This window comes from Saccopteryx leptura, chromosome 2 (assembly GCF_036850995.1).
Source record: "Saccopteryx leptura isolate mSacLep1 chromosome 2, mSacLep1_pri_phased_curated, whole genome shotgun sequence".
In the NCBI taxonomy this organism is placed as follows: domain Eukaryota; kingdom Metazoa; phylum Chordata; class Mammalia; order Chiroptera; family Emballonuridae; genus Saccopteryx; species Saccopteryx leptura.
This window is the reverse complement of record NC_089504.1, coordinates 359,361,192-359,380,414: the sequence shown is the minus strand read 5'-3', so window position 1 is coordinate 359,380,414 and position 19,223 is coordinate 359,361,192. Positions and strand designations below refer to the sequence as shown.

Here is a 19,223-nt window from a genome sequence, read left to right as displayed (position 1 = left end):
ATGGATAGATTGTTGACCTGGAACGCTGAGGTCACCAGTTCGAAACTCTGGGCTTGCTGAGTCAGAGCACATATGACAAGCAACCTACAAACAACTTAAGTGAAGCAACTGTAAGTTGATACTTCTCACTCCCTCACCGCCCCCTTTCTCTGTAAAATCAATTTTAAAAATCTTAAAAAAAAAAAAATAAATTAAAGAAAAGCTCAAACTGGAGATTCCTTATGAAATTCCAGCACAGCAGATTTAAAGAGAGCCTATGCAATCAATTGTTGTTCTTATTGTGTTTATGCAAATAATCAAGCCAAATTAAAATGGGCTTTAATACAGTAAATGGGTTGGTCTTAATGTAGCTCTTTGTTAAAAATGAGGGTATTGTAGGAGAAAAAATATGTTTCAATAGAATCTATAACACACACTTTGCAAGCAGATTTGCAAGCAACCAGAAACTAAACTGGATTCTGAATTTTTCTAATTTTCTTAAATGTTTTGGCTACAACCATCTGAGCTATTGTTGCATTTCTCTCCCATCCTTTGATTGGAATTCTTGAGAACAAAACTTTTTTCTTCCATCGAACCGTTCATTATAATTCTGTCGTTCTAGCTTTTGCACCAACAATGCCGAGGTCTGTAACCGTTTGTCTCCACCAGGTTACAAACCCTACTCGTACTCAGGGAATACTGTCCCTGGACACCATGGCAACCTCCTTCTGAGCCGGGTCTCATCACCCCTCTGACCAAGAGACAGGTGCTCTTGTCTCTGAAGGAAAATGTCAACCCTCTTCAGCAGAAAGAAGCTACAGAAGAGACCCTGCACCCATTTAGCCTGAAAGACGTCAGAGCCAGGACCCTTGAGGGGGAATGTGGTAGGCACTTAGACAGACAGGAGCAGAGCAGGGACAATGGGCCACTCACAGGAGGTCACCAGAGCAGAAAACCCCAGGCGGCTAGCAACGGGCAAAACTGGGAAGACAAAATCTTGCTCCGAGGGTAACCTTTCCTCCACTAGCATATTGCTGGCCATGCAGGTCAGAGCCCCTTAGAAGGTGAGTGAACCAGGGGGCCAGAGAACAGCACTTCAGCACTTCCCTAGGGATAACCTCCAGGCCTCAGTAGTGTTCCAGCTCTGGGCCCAGAAAAGCAGCAAAACCCAACAACTGATACCACAGCAGACCTCAGGACCAGCTGCATTCATTGATGGCCTCCCACGAGGCCTTCTAATGCTAAGATACATGCTCAGCAACAAAAGAATTACTTCTGTATAAAACTAACTTTATAAAAATAAAATGGTTAAAATTAGCAGTGGAGAATGATCAGGAGAACTCAAGAGTTAAAAACTTGGCTTTACTAATAGTAGCTTTTAGTTATAATCACTGGTTTAATGATTAATACAAGTAAAAAAGCTTTGTTCTAGGAGCTGGGATACATGAATGGGCGCACATGACTTCACAAGGGCTGCAAGCAACCTACCTTTGCGCCCCAGGCCCAGATCTGCAAGCAACCAAGATGATATCTAAGTCCTGGTGCTCCAAGAACTGGCCAACTGCTGACAAAGACACTGATAAAGAATGACTGATCAGCAGGACAAAGAAATGCTACCGAAATTAACTTTTCCCTAAATTCCAAGCCCGTTACCTACCCCCTTCTTATAAAAAAAAAAAGGTTGGCTGAGATGAGGTGTTAAGATAGCTTTTGGGTAGAGAACCCCCTGTCTTCTCCGATCATTGGCCATCTGTATAAAGCTCCCATGAAGAGCCAGCCCTCGTCTCTGCTCATTTTCTTCTCCCATCATTGGCACCTGAATAAAGCTCCCATGAAGAGCCAGCCCTCGTCTCTGCTCATTTGACTGAGTGCTGGAACGCAGATATGTTTCCGGTTTCATTTTGATCCCTGGTCAGGGCACATACAAGAGTCAAGCAAGGAATGTATAAATAGGTGGAACAATGAAGTGATGTTTCTCTCTCTCTCTCCCCCTTTCCTTTCTTCCTAAAGTCAGTAATAAAGAGAAATCAGTTTAAACCTAAGGGACCCGAGACATCTAGCTGAGGCTCATGGAGGAGAAGCCCCAAAGTGGGGCCAGACGCTGGTCTCTGGTCTCTGGTCTCTGGTCTCAGCTCCTATGCTTGTTCTACTGCTCTGCCCAGAAAAGGCAACGGGGAAGGCTAGGGCAGGCTTGAAAGAAAAGGAATAAACCCTTAAGCAAGAAGAGAAAAAGACTAATTTCTCAGGTAAAAACAGCATCATAAAGGGAGGAAGAAATTGAAATGGATATTTGGAAAAGGGAAGCGAAGAAGAGAAGGGGATAGCCAATGTGTTTTATTGACTTATTTTATAAAACTCGTGCCAATGATAATAGCACAATCTCATTTGACACTTACTGTGACCTGCGCACGCTTCTAAGTGCTTCCTGTAATTTAATCTACATAACAGCCTCACAAGGTCAGGGCCACTGTTCTCTCCGCTTTGGCGATGAGGAAATGGAGGCACAGAGGTCAAATAACTCACTAAAGTCACATGGATGGTAGATGGCAGGGTGAATGTTTCTAATTCAGGCTCTTTGGAGTCTGCTTCTTCCTTTTTTAATTGATTTTAGAGAGAAGAGAGAGAGAAAGGCAGGGTGGGAAGGAGCAGGAAGCATCAACTTCCCATACGTGCCTTGCCCAGGTAAGCCCGGGGTTCTGAACCGGCAACCTCAGCGTCCCAGATCAACGATTTATCCACTGCGCCACCACAGGTCAGGCGTGGAGTCTGCTTCTCCACCACTCCATCACACTGCCTCCTGAGTGATCTCAAAGCCAGCTCAAGTACCAATGGGAGCACAAGATGGGGTGAGCCGACACTTTCCTCTGCTTTGCTTGCGGAGAATGACAGCACTGTCATCAAACCCTGCTCCCAAAAGTTCTTTGCACTCCCGTTCTGGGAGGGGTCGGCCGCAGGCAGCTCTGACTATCACCACATGGCAACTCAAGGCGCAGGCCGCAGACAGGTCATCACTGTTTGCTCCGGAGGGCCCCCCAGATATGAGCAGAGAACCTTCCGCAAGCTTCCTGGCCCCCTGAGACTTCATCAGAATCTGCCCCGTGACCCCTGGCTTCCCACCAGCCACAGAAGAAAGAATGGCAGGGACCCAGGCAGTTGGCCTCGAACCAGAGCCTGTGACAGTCCTGTGAATCCCTCCTGCCTGGACCGACCTGGACTCAGGACTGTGGTGACAGCTGAAGGCCTAGGCCTGTGCAGCTTTGAGCGGTGGCACCATGTTGACAAACCCTCTGAGTGCTGTTTGGCTGGTGCTTCACCCCCCAGGAAGCCTCTGTGTGTGTTACAGATGATTACACCGAGAGTTACTCCTCCCCTGTCGACAGGTGCGTGTGAGAGAGAGCTGGGAAGAGGAGAGGAAGACGTGGTCTGGGGCTGTGATATCGGAGGCCCACCAGAGAAAAGGGCAGGGGACCCTGCCACGGGCAGTTGATTCTCCCTCAGCTAATGGAGTTAACTCCTCTTTCTAAATTACCAGCGCCCCCTAGTGGGAGTAAGTCTTCACCCACACTTCAAGATTCTTAACCCGGAATAGCTGAACTCACAGGGGGAAAATGATCATCTTAATTGCCACTGCCCTCCAACCGAAAACGTGCGTTTCCTTTAGTAATGCATGCATGCAGTAAATCATAGTAGTGTCAATAAACAGTACCTGTGACTTTGTCACAATGAACGGGAATTTTTATTTCATATTACGGTTGTTGCAGATAACTTGTAATATCATTTTCATGAATCAATACGTCAGAATTATGCCAGCTGTTAGGTGTGCCATGGAATCATATTATTTAACACATTAATAAAAATGCACACATGTTACTGGATTTCCTTTTTTTTTTTTTAAATTCACGCTAAACCTGTAATTTAGTATGATTGTTTTTCTTTGTAGTCTACATTCAAAACATTATTCTGCAATGGGGTTCCTAGGTTTACTGAGTCACCAGAGGAGTCCATGACATAAACATGGTTAAGGACCCCTGCTTTAGAAGATGCTGGTTTAATCAGATCCTCTTCTGTCACCGAGGTAGGGGCTGCCGACCCATGGTGCGGGATGGGGTTCAGGGCAGCCAGGGTCGAGGAGAAAGGGGTCGTGGGGAGGAGCAGGGTGACTACAGTGCTTTGCCTGAGACCCTGCACAGTTGACACAGTGGTTTGAGCTGAGACATCAACAACTGGAGTTTCTATATCCTGTTGGTGTCAGTGCATGAAGGTGGCCCTGGGGTCCCTCCCACACGCCAGCAAATGCTAGTGATGAGGTTGCCTTTTGAGAAAAACAGGACAACATGGGGAGACAGGGTTCAGTCTAAGAGAACTAGGAAGAAGTATCTTAAGGAGAGAAAATGGCTTCCGGGTCTAAAAGGAGTACAACAATGCTGTGTATGTTGATATAAAGTAACAAGAGGATGGCCCTGACCGATTGGGTCAGTGGTAGAGTGTTGGCTGGTGTATGGATGTCCCAGGTTCGATTCCTGGTCAGGGCACACAGGAGAAGCAACCATCTGCTTCTCTCCCCCTTCCTCTCTCCCTTCTCTCCCTCTTTTCCTCCCACAGCCAGTGGCTCGATTGGTTTGAGTCGAACCAATGTTTCCAAGGTTCCAAGTGTCAGCCTGAGTGTTGAGGATAGCTCAGTTGATTCGAGCATTGGTCCCAGACAGGGGTTTCTGGGTCGGCCCCAGACAGGGGTTGCTGTGTGGATCCCGGTGTCAGGGCACATGCGGGAGTCTGTCTCACTGTCTCCCCTCATCTCATGAAGAAGAAGAAGAAAAAGGAGGAGGAGGAGGAGGAGGAGGAGAAGGAGAAGGAGGTGGAGGAGGAAGAAGAGGAAAGAAACTGTATTATATTTAATTATATACTGTACTAAACTAGAGAAGAATGAATCTCTTTTATAATACCATTTTCTAATACAATAACATTAAATGTTTTCTATTTATGTAAGACTTCTTTTGTATCCCACAATAAAGCCTATAGCTTTTTGTTTGTTTTAGTGAGAGAGAGAGACAGACAGACAGGAAAGGAGAGAGATGAAAAGCATCAACTCATACTTGCATCACTTTAGTTGTTCATTGATTGTTTCTGATAATGTGCCTTGACCAGGGGGTTCCAACTGAGACAGTGACCCCTTTGCTGAAACCAATAACTTTGGGCTCAAGCTAGTAACCTTGGACTTCAAGCCAGCGATCTTTGGGCTCAAGCCAGCTGGATGACCCACGCTTAAACCAGCAACTTCGGGGTTTCGAACCTGGGACCTCAGCATCCCAGGTCGACGTTCTATCCACTGTACCACCATTCATCAGGTAAGCCTATAGTTTTTTAATAACAGCTTTATTGAGTTACAATTCACATACCACACAATTCAGCCACTGAAGTATATCATTAAATAAGTTTTAGTGTGTTCAGAGTTGTGCAATCAGCCTCACAGTCAATTCTTGAACATTCGTACCACCCTGCCAAAATGCTCTACCCATTAGCATTCACTTCCTCCTCTCCTGCAGCCATCCCAGCCCTGGCAGCCAGCAGTCTACTGTTTGCCTCTATACATGTGCCCATTCTGAACGTTTCACAGAAACGGAATCATACAGTAGATGGTCCTTTGCAAATGGCTTCTTTCCCTGACCATGTTTCCAAGGCTCATCCATGTTGTAGCATGTATCGGAACTTCATTTCTCTTTATGGCCAAATGATACTCCATTGTACGGCTACACCACATTTTATTTATCCATTCGTTAGTTCATGGGCATTTGCGGTGTTTCTACCTTTGGGTTATTATGATCAATGCTGCTATGGTTACCTGTGTATAGGTTTTTGTGTGCACATATGTTTTCACTTCCCTTGGGTCTATACCCAGGAGAGGAATTGCTGGGTCATGTGGCTACTCTATGTTTAACCTTTTGAGGAAGTGCCAGACTGTTTTCCAAAGCAGCTGCACTACTTATATTCCCATTCCCACTGTATGTATGAGGGTTCCAAATGCTCTCCCTTCCTGTCAACCCTTGTTATTATCTGTCTTTTTAATTATGGTGGATGTGAAGTGGTATTTCCTTGTGGTTTTGATTTGTATCTCTCTGATGGCGAATAACGTTGAGCATTTTTTCAAACGCTTGTTGACTATTTTTAGGTCTTCTTTGGAGAAATACATATTTATGTCCTTTGTCCACTTTTCAGTGTAGGTATGTCTTTTTATTACTGAGTTATAGAGATTCTTTATACTGTATTCTAGATTCCAATCCCCTATCATATGTATGATTCACAAAATTTTTCTCCCATTCTGTGAGTTGCCTCTTGTTTCTTGATGGTGTCCTTGAAGCACAAAAGTTTTCAATTTTGATGATGCATATCTTATTTATGTTTTCTTTTTTGCTTGTGATTTTGATATTACCTGTATCTAAAAAACTGTTATCTAATTCAATGTGCATAAAGATTTGCACCTATATTTTCTTCTACGAGTTTGATAGTTTCAACTTCTACATTTAGGTCTTTGATCAATTTTGAGTTAACTTCTGTGTGTGGTGTGAGTTAGGGGTGCAATTTCATTGTTTCATATGGATAGCCAGTTATCTTAGCAATAATTTTTTCCCCCTTTGGATTGTCTTGGCACCCTTGCTAAAAAATCATTTGATCATAAATGTGAGGGTTTATTTCTGGACTCTCAATTTTACGCCACTGACTACATCTACCTGTAGCTTTGCGGTAAGTTTTGAAGTCAGGACGTTGGAGTCCTCCACTTTTGTTCTTCATTTTCAAGGTGTTTCGGCTATTCTGGGTCCCTTGACTGTCCTATTCTTTGACATTTTGTTGCTGGCGTGAACAAGCTCTATTTTATGTTTGGTCACTGAACAAGCTCTATTTTCTGTTTTATATATGTATAAAATTACATATATTTTTGTGTCCAGTTATTTTTCTGAACTCTCTTGTAAGTTCTAAACATTCCTCAGCCCATTAGCTAAAGTCTTTCAGATAGACAAGCATATCTTTTGCAAATAATCATAAGCTTGGCTCTTCCCCAAATGTATGTCTCTTATTTATTTTTCTTACTGTTTTTCCTTAAATTTTGGAATATTGTTGACATCATTCACAGTGTGACGTCTTGGTTTCGCTCCTTGTTTTTGGAGCGATGTCTTTGTTATGAAGAACTCTATTTGCTCCCCATTCCAGGTCATCGCTAGGCATCATACTGGCGGTTGGATTGAGATATATACATTTATCATCTTGACATAGTCTTTTTTATTCCTAGTCCCTAAGAGTTTTCATCAAGGTGCATCCTATTAGGATAATTATCCAGTTTTTCTCCTGTGTCCTATTCACATGATGAACAACATTAATAAACCTTTATCATTGGCCCTCGTTGCATAAACTGTCTCCCGAGCCAGTGGGAACAAATTAACTCACATTAACAGAAATCACTCAGACGCCACTGCTGCCGCCTTCCCTGAACAATATCGTACAGACGTCACAAGCTGAGAGTCAGGAGGTCATATCTGGTTTGGCCTGCAAGGAGTGTTAAAACATGGTTTTGAATTTCTAGCATTTAAAAAACCAGGAGATTTCAGATTGGGAATTCTAGTTTTTGGTTTCCTTTAAAAATGATAAAATCTGACCACACCACTCCTGCATTTCCACATGGCCACTGTGGGCTACAGCTGGGCCCCCGGGAGGGCCTCCTTCAGAGAGCTCCTCATTTGCATCCTCCCCAAACCCTATTGTCTCCATACCTTATTGTTCCCAGACCTCAAGGTCAGGGGTCAGGCGCTCGATTTGGTATATGTGCAATTGTTTTTCTTATATTGGAGTTAGGTAAAAGCGAAATGTTTCTTGCAATCATGTCTCTAGCAAACGTGGAAAAATAAAAGAGGCCAAGAGGGATACGTGCTTCAGGAGAAACGGCAGGAGGTATGTTTCTGGGTGCGAGTGGAGAATGTCCCCTTTTATTTCAGCGTGCCCGATGGAGGAGTACAGCATAAAACACCTCCAGAAAAGAAATCGTAAGAGCAACAGGGACAAGCTGTGTGGGGAAAGAAAACCTTAATGCACTGGGCGGGAAAAGGACTGATGTTTCCACAGGGTTTGTTTCAGGAGGCACAGAGTATAAACAATACAATCACGAGATGTCATAATATCATTAGTGAACACCAGCTCACCAGTTCTGTTTGGCTTGCTTGGCTCTTGGAGACCTCTGAGTTTCTGATTTCTGCTCTAACCCCCCAGCCTCCTCAAAGCATCTTTCACTGCGTGTCCTCTACCTCTCTCTCCTCCTCTCCCCTGCCCCCCTGGGTTGTTCTGTTGCTGTAGTCCGGGTCTCCAAGACCCTCAGAGAAACTGCTTCTTTGCTGCTGCTTGAAGCTCTTTCCTCTATAAGGTACAGATGCCAACCTGTGAGGCTGACCTGGGACAGTGGTTCACACGCCTCCCGGTAGAAACAGAAATGGACTGGCTTGGGAGAGACGGTGGTGGTGGGTGGGTGAAGGTCGGCCCCCACCTTTATCAGCTCCTCCCAAAACGGGCAATCTAAATTTTAAAATGGTGATTGATCGGTTGGTCTCTAAGTCTCCTGTGTTGAATTTTGGAGCTTCCACTGGACCCACATTTCATCTTGCCACCCAGGACCCACCCAGACCCCATGCCTGGCCAACCCCTGATCTTTAACTATCATTGCTGGCGGGCGACCAGCCAGCTGCCATCGACTATGCTTGAATTCCTTTAGGCTCATTCGAATGTTGCCATTCCTTGCACAAACCCTCCTTTTAAAATTTTTTATTTTTATTTATTGTGTTGACATGGTTTCAAGTGTCCCACTCAAATAACACACTCTACCCACCACATCGTGCCCCATGCCCCAGGCAAAGTCTCTTTCCATCGCCATTTCACCCCCTTCCTTCCCTCCACCCCCTTTCCCTCTGGGAATTGCTACCCTGTTGTCTGTATGTATGTGTTAAGCATATATGATTTTGGCTAATTCCTTCACACCTTCTCTGATCTCATCCCCACTTCCCCCTTCCATCTGACAGCTGTCCATCTGTTTCCTGTGACCCTGCCTCTGTTTCTATTTTGTTCCTCAGTTTATTTTGTTCATTCAATTCCACAGGTAAGTGAGATCATATGGTATTTATCTTTCTCTGCCTGGCTTATTTAACTTCACATAATAATCTCCAGGTCCAGCCGTGCTGTCGCAAAAGGAAGAATTTCCTTCTCTTTTTACGGCTGCATAGTATTCCATTGTGTAAATGGATCACAGCTTTTTTTAAATCTACTTGTCCACTGATGGACACTGGGACTGTTTCCAGATCTTGGCTATTGCAAACAACACCGCAATAAAAATGGAGGTGCATATCTTCTTTTGAATTAGTGTTTTGAGACTTTTTAGGCTATATTCCTAAAAGTGAGATCGCTGGGTCATCAGACAGTTCCATTTTTAATCTTTTAAGGAAACACCATACTATTTTCCACAGTGGCTGCACGAGTATGCATTCCCACCAGCAGTGCAGGAGGGTTCTCTTTTCTCCACACAATGGACAGCTCTTGTTTGTTGATTTGTTAATGAAAGCCATTCTAGCAGGAGTGAGGTAATATGTCATTGTGGTTTTAACTTGCATTTCTCCGATGATTAGTGACATTGAGCATTTTTTCATATGCTTATTGGCCATCTGTATGTCCTTTTTTTTTTTTTTTTGTATTTTTCTGAAGCTAGAAACGGGGAAAGACAGTCAGACAGACTCCTGCATGCACCGACCGGGATCCACCCAGCACGCCCACCAGGGGGCGATGCTCTGCCCCTCCGGGGCGTCGCTCTGTTGCGACCAGAGCCACTCTAGCGCTCGGGGCAGAGGCCAAGGAGCCATCCCCAGCACCCGGGCCATCTTTGCTCCAATGGAGCCTTGCTGTGGGAGGGGAAGAGAGAGACAGAGAGGAAGGCGAGGGGGAGGGGTGGAGAAGCAGATGGGCTCTTCTCCTGTGTGCCCTGGCCGGGAATCGAACCCAGGACTTCTGCACGCCAGGCCAACGCTCTACCACTAAGCCAACCGGCCAGGGCCTGTATGTCCTCTTTAGAGAAGTATCTATTCAGTTCTTTTGCCCAATTTTTGATTGGATTGTTTACTTTCCTGGTGTTGAGTTTTGCAAGTTCTTTATAAATTTTGGTTATTGACTCCTTATCAGATGTATTGACAAATGTGTTCTCCCATTGTGTGGGTTTTTTTATTTTTTGAATGGTGTTTTTGCTGTGCAAAAGCTTTCTAGTTTGATATAGTCTGATTTGCTTCTTCTGCCTTTATTTCACTTGCCTGAGGAGATATATCTGCAACAATATCGCTGCTAGAGATGTCGGAAAGTCTACTGTCTATGTTTTTTTCTAGGATCATGTCTATGATCCCATACTCAAGCCGGCAATCCAACGCTCAAGCCAGTGAGTCTGCACTCAAGCTAGATGATCCCCTGCTCAATCCGGTGACCTCGGGGTTTAGAATCTGGGGACTCAGCATCCCAGGTTGACGCTCTATGCACTGTGCCACCACTGGTCAGGCAAATGTTTCCTAATTTTAGCTTGTATTTTTAAAAACGAATTCAATCCGCTACATTTATAAATGCATTATCTTCCCAAGCATCGCTGAAAACACATATGAAAAATATTTTCTAAAAAATTCTTCTTTTATGTAAATTTAGTTTCAAAGGATACTCATTTTCTCTGATCATGTGCCTTATTTTTTTTTTATTTGTATTTTTCTGAAGCTGGAAACAGGGAGAGACAGTCAGACAGACTCCCGCATGCGCCTGACCAGGATCCACCCGGCACGCCCACCAGGGACGATGCTCTACCCACCAGGGGGCGATGCTCTGCCCCTCCGGGGCATCGCTCTGCCGCGACCAGAGCCACTCTAGCGCCTGAGGCAGAGGCCAAGGAGCCATCTCCAGCGCCTGGGCCATCTTTGCTCCAATGGAGCCTTGGCTACGGGAGGGGAAGAGAGAGACAGAGAGGAAGGAGGGGTGGGTGGAGAAGCAAATGGGCGCTTCTCCTATGTGCCCTGGCCGGGAATTGAACCCGGGTCCCCCGCACGCCAGGCCGACACTCCGACGCTCCACCGCTGAGCCAATCGGCCAGGGCCTTATTTTTGAAATTCTGAATCTTCTTGTGTTTTGCTCCCCCCACCCCGTGTTTGCTCATCTTTCCCGAGGGTGTCTGTGTCTATCCAGTAATAACAATGGAAGTGGCTGTGCTGATCACCACACATACAGAAGGGTCAGAGTGAGCAAGGCATGGAGGTGTGCGAGTGCGACACAGACTTCTTTCCCATGTGTTTTATGTCCTGAGATGTAATTTACAAAGAGTGGAATGTGCAACTTTCCAGCGAGCATCTCAGTAACTTTCTCATAGGTACATACTGTGTAACCACCACCCAGGTCAAGTTAGAAAACATGCCCATCACCCCCAGAAAGTCCACTCATGTCCCCTTTCCAGTTAAATCACTCCCCCCCCCCCAAGATAACCACCATTCTGACACACCGCTATAGATTAATTGGCTGGTCCTGGAACTTCACGTAAATGAAATTATGCAGCATACTTCCTTTCGTGTCTTACTGCTTTTGCTCAACATAACGTTTGTGAAATTCATTCATGTTGATACACGTATCAGTGAGTTATCCTTTTTACTGCTGAGTAGCATTCTATTATATAGGTACAGGGTGGGGCAAAAGTAGTTTCAGAGCTGTTCATATGGAATATAATATGATAACTAATAAATAATAATACCAGGATAAACTCACTCTGTGTTTTGTGTACTCACAACTGCAAACCTGCTTTTGCCCCTCTCGTGTAAAACAATCGGTTTTTTACCTGCTCTGCTATTGACAGAAAGCTGTATAATCATTCTCATATGTTCCTGTGTGGACATATTTCTAAGAATGGAATTGCAGGATCAAAGGGAGATGTATATTCAGAGCTCAAGAAAAGCCTGGGCTATCGATTTGGAAGGGGCGGGTATGAGGGGAATGGATCAGGGTGTCCAGGTAGAAGAGAAGCAGTCTCGAATAAAACCTCGTGCAAACCAAAGTTTAAAACATGATGAAGACTATGAAGCCAGAACAGAAATACTGGTCAGGGGCACAGGAGGAGAACTCAAGGGGGCATTTGAGGTTTCCTTGGTGATATTTTCAGAGCATGGAAGAATGAATGTAAGATGAGGAGATGGAGATGGGTAGACTCCTCTTGGAAAATCTAAGGCACTGAAAGGAAGGGGAGAGATAAGTAGACATATTTTCAAGTGAAGCCACAACAGAGCTGTACAAAGTGGTACAAAATCTGTGCCACATGAGTGACAGGCACCTTGAATCTTACCAGCTGCTTTGAGGAGGTGGGAGTCAAAGGTGCCCCCCCTGTTTGTAATTCTAAATTCTGGCCAGTAGGTGTCAGGTGCTGAGCCACTCTCCTGGTCGGTGGTCTGCCCTCTTGACACAGGGAGATACAGGTGGAGTGAGTGAGGGGGTGGGATATATGAGAGCTCAACACCTAGGTCGCACCTGCTGGCGAAGAGAATGCCCACCTGGGAGGGGATGCAGGAGGGGACTAACTGGGCTTCTTGGGGTGCTCAGCTCCCTGGCAGTGACCGCGAAGGGGCCACTCCGCTTCAGCTTTTCTCCATCTTCGCTGTTCGGAACACCAAGGACCTGGAAGAGGTCACGGATGCCGCCACCTGTCTAGGACTTTCTTTAGCTTTCAAAGTGACTTCATAATGCAATGTTTCAGTCTGGTACACTGTGTTACACTTGCTACACTATTCCTCATTCCAGAGCAGTTCTGCCCCTCCCCCCGTACTTGGACCACCTCTGTGCTAGCTCCCTCTCCCCCTTTCTCCTTTTCATGATGGATAAGCAGCGGTTGGGGAGACTAGGGTCCTTGCCCACCCTCACCAAGTCATATGACCTTAGACATGTCCTCTCACAGTCTTTCGTGATTCTAGTTCCTTATTTGAAAAATGGTAGTGGTGGTGGTGGTGGTGGGGTTTCACTTGTGAATGAGGCGAAGTACTGGATGGTTCTGAGAAGTACTAGATGGTTCGAGCTCCTTACCACCTCTTACTATATAGGCTGGAACCAGTCCTCCCTAGGACCTGTGTTCACCCAAGGGTACTTTCTGTTTCTATGCCTTTGGGGAAGTTGCTTTTTCTTCATATTTAGGGAGCCAGAAGAAGAAAAGCCATTGGTGCTCCCATTTCTCAAAGCCTCAGGTAGGGCTGTGGCTTTTGACTCACACTAACGTACAACCTTGTGGGTGGCTTTTGACCCACAATAACGTACAACCTTGTGGCGGATTTCGAACGCCACTACCAGAAATTGTGACACAGAGTCTGTCATTCAATAGTGGAAGTGAAAATATTCAGCCTTGACCTCAGTTAACTCCGAAATAAGGTGCTATCCTTTCTTTGCCAGGGCTGCCTGTACAGCCTGCTCATCCCTTTTGTAAAAGAGGAAACTGAGGCACGGGCTTGTGCAGCGCTTCCAGGGTTCTGGAATCACTCTGGGTATAACCACATCTGCTCCGCTGTCTGCGCAGAGAGGGAGGTAAGAAGAGGCCTTGACTGCGGAGGTGACCTTTCTTCCCCTGCAGGGGCCGGGAAATGGATGGAGTGACAGCCACCGCAGAAGGACAGTGGGACCGTCAGATCGGAGGCGGACGCAGCAGTGCTGAAAGTCTAGACAGTTGCTTCTACGAAGGTTTCTGCAGAAGGGTGAGGGTCAAGGCGTGTCTGTGCACAGAACTGGTGCATGCATTTTCAACGTGAAGAGCATCGAAAGAAAATAGAAGTAATAAAAGGAAGTGGGGTGCTGGGGTGCAGAGAGAGAAGGAAGCAACGCTTCGGAGCTTCCTCTTTCTCGTCCTTCCCCGAAGCCCCCACCCCAAGCCTCGCTCCTGCTCCGCCCACCTCTCCTGCGGGGGACCAAACCGCGCTTCCGCTGCGCCCGCGGGCCCGCACCTTACTCCTGGGGGCGCTGGCGGTCGGGGCTGGCACCCCTCCGGCCGTGGCCGCCCACCCGTCCGGGCCTGCTCCTTCCGAGGGCAGACGGCCCAAGGGCTGGGTCTGCCTCTCCGACGCTGGGCGGGCTGCGACCGGACTCGGAGGACACAGGGACTAGAGTCGCATGCGCTACCCCGCCACCAGGGGGCGTGAGGGGCCGACTGGGTGACCCGCGGCTCCCAGGCCCCGCCCCACGCGCGGCCCCGCCCCAGCCCACCTTCGGAGCGGAGCCTGGGCGGATAGATGCTGGGACTTGCCGCGCGACTCCAGCCCGGGTGCGGTGGTTCTGACCGTCCGCCGAACCGTAGGGAGTCGTCGCTGGAGAAGGGCTTGGCGCCCGGCGGGGACTGCAGGTGTGTGGCCGGGCGGCCGAGGCCGGGTGGGCGGGGCCGGGGCGAGCTTGGGACTCGCGGCAGAACCCGCGCGGGCAGGGGACGGTCGGGAAGCAGTGGGCTCCGAGACCGGCGGCCGCAGCGGGTCGGCTGGTGACACATCCTGCTGTCCTACGGCTCCGTGGACAGCCGCCACTGCCGGGACACAGGGTCCGCCCACTGCGTTTCCAATAATCCCGGGGACAGAAGGGGCGTTCCGGGGACTGTCTCTCGTCTAGGGAGGGTGACCACTGCTGGACCACCTGCTTCTGTACGGTCCGAGTGTGACCCAAGCTTCCTGCCTCCTACGCAGGCCGCCAAGTGGCCACAAGTGTCGTGGGGTCAAGGAGTCCGCACCCCTCCTGCGAACTCTCAGTGAGCATTGGTCTCACGGGTCCTCTGCCATCAGAACCTGGGAGTCGCTGAAGCGCCTGCCCCAGCCCGCCCCTGCTAGCGATCGTGGGCCCCCGGGCTGTGGTTGCTCCTTTGGAGAATTGCACGCTTGGCACTGTCAGAGGATGTGTTTACACTCGGGCTGTCCCTTGCGTGACTCTGTGTGTGCGTGTGTGCCTGTGTTTGCGCGTGCGCCTGCGGGCTGGCCCATCCCAGTCCTGGGGTAAATAAGCAAGAAGTTCAGGTCAGTAGGAGGAAGGAGATTGTTCAGAGGGAAAAAGGAAGGCGAGATGAAAGCAGCAGGATGTGGTATCTAGTGAGTTAACAAGCCTCCGTGCAGAGCGGAGGGGTGGGTCTAGGGAAAAGGAGGGCTAAAAGTAGGCCAGGGCTGCCTCTAAAGCCCCTCTGGATTGCCCTTCTCCCAATCTCTCCCCATCTCCCTGCACCTGCCCCCACGGGCCCCGGACCTTTCCATGCAGGCTCGCCTTCCTCCCGGCCTTGGAGAGGCCTGCCTGGAGAGGCACCGGTTCCCAGAGCGTGTTAAAACACGTCCTCTGGACCTCAGCACTACAGCGCACCTCTCCAGGGGCGGGGCTGGCACCGGTTTGGTTCTAAAATCGGAATCAACTCCCGAAGTGATGGTCCCGGAGCCATTGCCTGGGGACTCCCTGTGACGTGGAAAGGAGCCTTGAGTTCCAGCCAATCCCAGCTGTGTAACCTTGAGCCTTTTACCGCCCACTCTCCCAGCCTGTTTCCCTGTCTGTAAAATGGGTCTAATCGTGACTTCACGGGGCGGTGGGAATATTAAATGAGAAAAGCGTGGTAAGTGCGACTACCCATGGGAGCTGCTCCACGGGTGTTTGCAGAACAAAGGTGTGGGCAGCAGCCAGGGCTTACCTCTTCCTCGGTGTGGCCACCATGGTGTGGGATGGTCAAGCTCCCTCTTCCCGCTTTATGAGAGCCCCCTTGCTTTTTGAAGCTTAACTGGCCCGGTCTGTAGGGAAGGAAGGCACCCGGTCTTTGTGTGCTGGGCCTCACTGGGTTTTAAGAAATCCTTCCTCATCTCTAGCTTAGGTGGGGGGTGATCAATATCTTCTCTCCCCAGGCTGCAGTGGAAGCTGCCACCCTTGCCTGCTCCCTTCCTCTCGTGCACCCTTTTGTTTCTTACAAGAGTAACAGGTGGCACTGGGCAAAAGTGGGTTTGGGGTTACTAGAGGGGCAATGATGAGGGGGTTCCACAGTGCGGCTGAGGAGGCTGGCTGTGGGAACCACTCTCCACACCGCGGGGTTAGTCACTGATCATGGGGCTCGCTGGCCGAGAAGTGGGCGAGAAGGAGAGCTTGGGTCGCTCAGAGCTGGAGGTCCCAGCAGGGGTTCTGTGGAGCACCAACGCTGTGCAATTTGGCCTTGGTTCACACAGGCTCGCCCCTACGGGCTGAGCTGGTAGCTCTGGGGGACCCCTGGGAACCTGAAGACTTTGTCTGGCTGAGCTGTGGGTGGCTCGAAGCCTGGATCACCTTTTTGAGAGAGGAAGCTTCTGGAGGGGCAAGGTACAGTGATCTAAGCCCCTGGCACAGATGGAGAGAGTAGGGGTGGATGAAGGAAAGAATGCACCTTTCTTCTGCCCGAGGGGAAGAAGAAGCACTATCCCAGCAAACATATTGCATGTTCAGATTTCCACTGACTTGAAGATGGACATTCACATCTTAACATCTCTGAGATCAAGATGCATGTATTGTCTAGGGCATCTCACCACTGTAACAGGTAGCAATGCTTCTTAGTGGCACACAAAATAATGCTGCATCTTACAATTGATGGCCTCTTAGATTCTGTTAGATGTGATGGATGCTTTAAAGATTTTGAGGGACACTTTATTTATTTATTTATTTATTTATTTCAGAGTGAGACAGACCGACAAGAACAGACAGACAGGAAGGGAGAGAAAGGAGAAGCATTAACTCATAGTTGTGGCACTCTAGTTGTTCATTGATTACTTTCTCATATGTGCCTCGACCGGGGGGGGGGGGTGCTCTAGCCAAGCCATTGACCCCCTTGCTCAATCAAGCCAGTGACCCTGGGCTCAAACCAGTGACCTTGGACTTCAAGCCAGCAACCATGGGGTCATGTTTATGATCCCACTCTCAAGACAGCAAGCCAGTGACCCCATGCTCAAGCCAGTAACCCCACACTCAAGCCGGTGACCTCGGGGTTTTAAACCTGGGTCCTCAGCATCCCAGGCCTATGCTCCATCTGTTGCAGCACCGCCTGGTCGAGCTTGAGGGGCACTTTAGATGTATTCAGATACTCGCAGAATTGTCATTCCCAAAGTAAATTTGCATACATTGATTTTTCCAGTAGCTCTACCTTCTAAACACCGAAACATTTTAATATGTCTAATTTTAAAGGAAATCTTTGTGAAATGTGTTGCTTGCCTTTGTAAACGTCGCATACTGCGACTGACTTAATACATTCTTGAAAACATCGCATGGTTCCACCTGCCATTCTGTTTTATACCTTGGGTTTGCTCAGGACATATTTTCTGCCTTTTTCTTTTCACCTTTCTTTTTGCCCTTTCCCCTCGTATTTCATATTCTTAAATCTTCCCAGCCACACTCGGTAGTAGCCACAACTGGTGCCCCCATTTTACATATGACTAAACTGAGGGCCAGGGCCTCATGGCTGGAAAGCGGTAGCACTGGGCTGACTCTGGCTGGCGTCTACTCTTGACCAGAGATGATTCGGCTGGAGTAGCAGCCTGCATGTGCCTTTGGGTGTGAAGTATACACTCTGTAGGGCATGACTTTTGGGGCATAAATGTGGTGGTCCGCAGGTCTTTCCTGTCTGCTTGCAGGCTAGCAGCTGGGTTCTGGAGAGTCGAGATTATCAGTTACCTGACTTCCAGATAAGTGAGATATAGCTATAGCAGGGTGTACCCAATAGGAAGGTGAGGGCAACGAATAGGAAGAAGTGAGTGACTTCGGTGGCACAAAGCCGACATTGGGTCCTTCTTGAGCCTGGTGTGTTACCAATTTGGGTTCTAGGCTTTAGGCTTTAAAATTTGGCCTCAGGGCAGGACTCCTGCCTCCAGCCTCCCCCACTCCCACTCCAGCCCCTCTCCTGCTGCCATGGTGATGCCAGGACACTAAATTAGAGCCAGTAGCTTTTCAACTGCAAACCCAGCAGAGCTATCACTGTCCTCTGGAGAAGGCTGGTACCCGCTAGCATGACTAGCAAGACCTTCTGCCACCCAGCCTGCTTCCCCTTCTGAAGCTCAGGCAAACCTCAGTGCCTTTGCATGTGCTATTCCTTCTCCCCCCATTGCCCTTTGCTATGAAGCCCCCCCACAGTCAAGGCACATAGGTGAGACTTCTCTACCTGCCTGGTGAACCACAAATCCGTCCTTGGATACCCAGCTCAGACGTCATCATCGCTGAAGTCTTCCCCGACCCCCTCCTCATTCCACAGCACTGCACGTCCACTCCTGTCCTCACCATGCCTGTTATGTCCTCACCATGTTCTCCTACCAGAGCACTGACTGCCCTGCCCTGCAGGGTCTGACCAATGACTTGGTGGCTCGCTCACCAGAGCCAGCTGATGCTCAGTGTGGCTGGCAAGCTGCGGTCATGACACTTCCTACGGTCGCGTAGGGAAGAGGTCCATGCACACGAAGGTGGAAGCTGCCGGGATGCAGGGCACTGTGAGGGCGGCAGGGTAGGGCCGGGAGGGAGTGGTGTGCTTTTCATTTTCATGTCCTCCCAGTCTTCTTGCTGCTGCTGTTGATCTAGGCAAATAAGCGTGTGTGGTTTCCTCGTGGGGGGCAGGGCTTGGGTTTGCCTGAGGGCTGACGGTGGCGTTCAGACTTCTGCCCATGGACCTAGGGATTCTCGTTTCTGCCTGAGTCCTTCACTCCTAGCCATGCAACCGTGGCTAAGTCCGTGTATCATGGAAATGACATTGCCTACCCTCATGGACATTACAGTCTAGTAGACAAGACACTAGACACATATATCACTTAATTGCAATCACGGGAAGTGCGGCGTTTTGTGAGATTATATAAAGGGAGCCGATGTAGTTTAGGGGTTAAGGAAAGTCTTTCCTAAGGAAATCATACTTGGGTTGAGGCTTGAGATACAAAATAAAGAAAATACTAATACTAATAATAGTAATATCTAATAAAAAAACATTTAGCAGAGAAGTGCTGAGTGATTTTGGGGTGCATCCTCTGAGGTATTCCTTTCAACAACTCTCGGTTGGGGGGGGGGGTTGTGCGCAGACTTCCTGTCCTGTGGGAATTCACTGAGATAACTGCCGGTGAGTGTGTCACCCGATGTCTGGCACGGACCGGGGCCTGTTCTGTGCCTCTGCCTCCTCTGACTACCCCAGACTCCCAGGTACAGCTTAACCACAGTAAGGCCATGCCTGCTATGAC

General features: G+C 48.4%; 1 protein-coding gene across 2 annotated transcripts in view; it reads left to right on the top strand.

Annotated features, from left to right (window-relative positions):
- The first annotated feature begins 14,041 nt into the window (after positions 1-14,041).
- Positions 14,042-19,223, top strand: part of LOC136392588 (phosphoinositide 3-kinase regulatory subunit 5) — a 74,033-nt gene continuing 68,851 nt past the window's right edge. Inside the window, exon 1 of one of the 2 annotated variants that reach the window (XM_066364859.1) lies at positions 14,042-14,383. The gene's annotated coding sequence lies outside the window, so the exon portion shown is untranslated. The remainder of the gene's footprint in view (positions 14,384-19,223) is intronic. The other variant, XM_066364858.1, reaches the window with a different exon arrangement.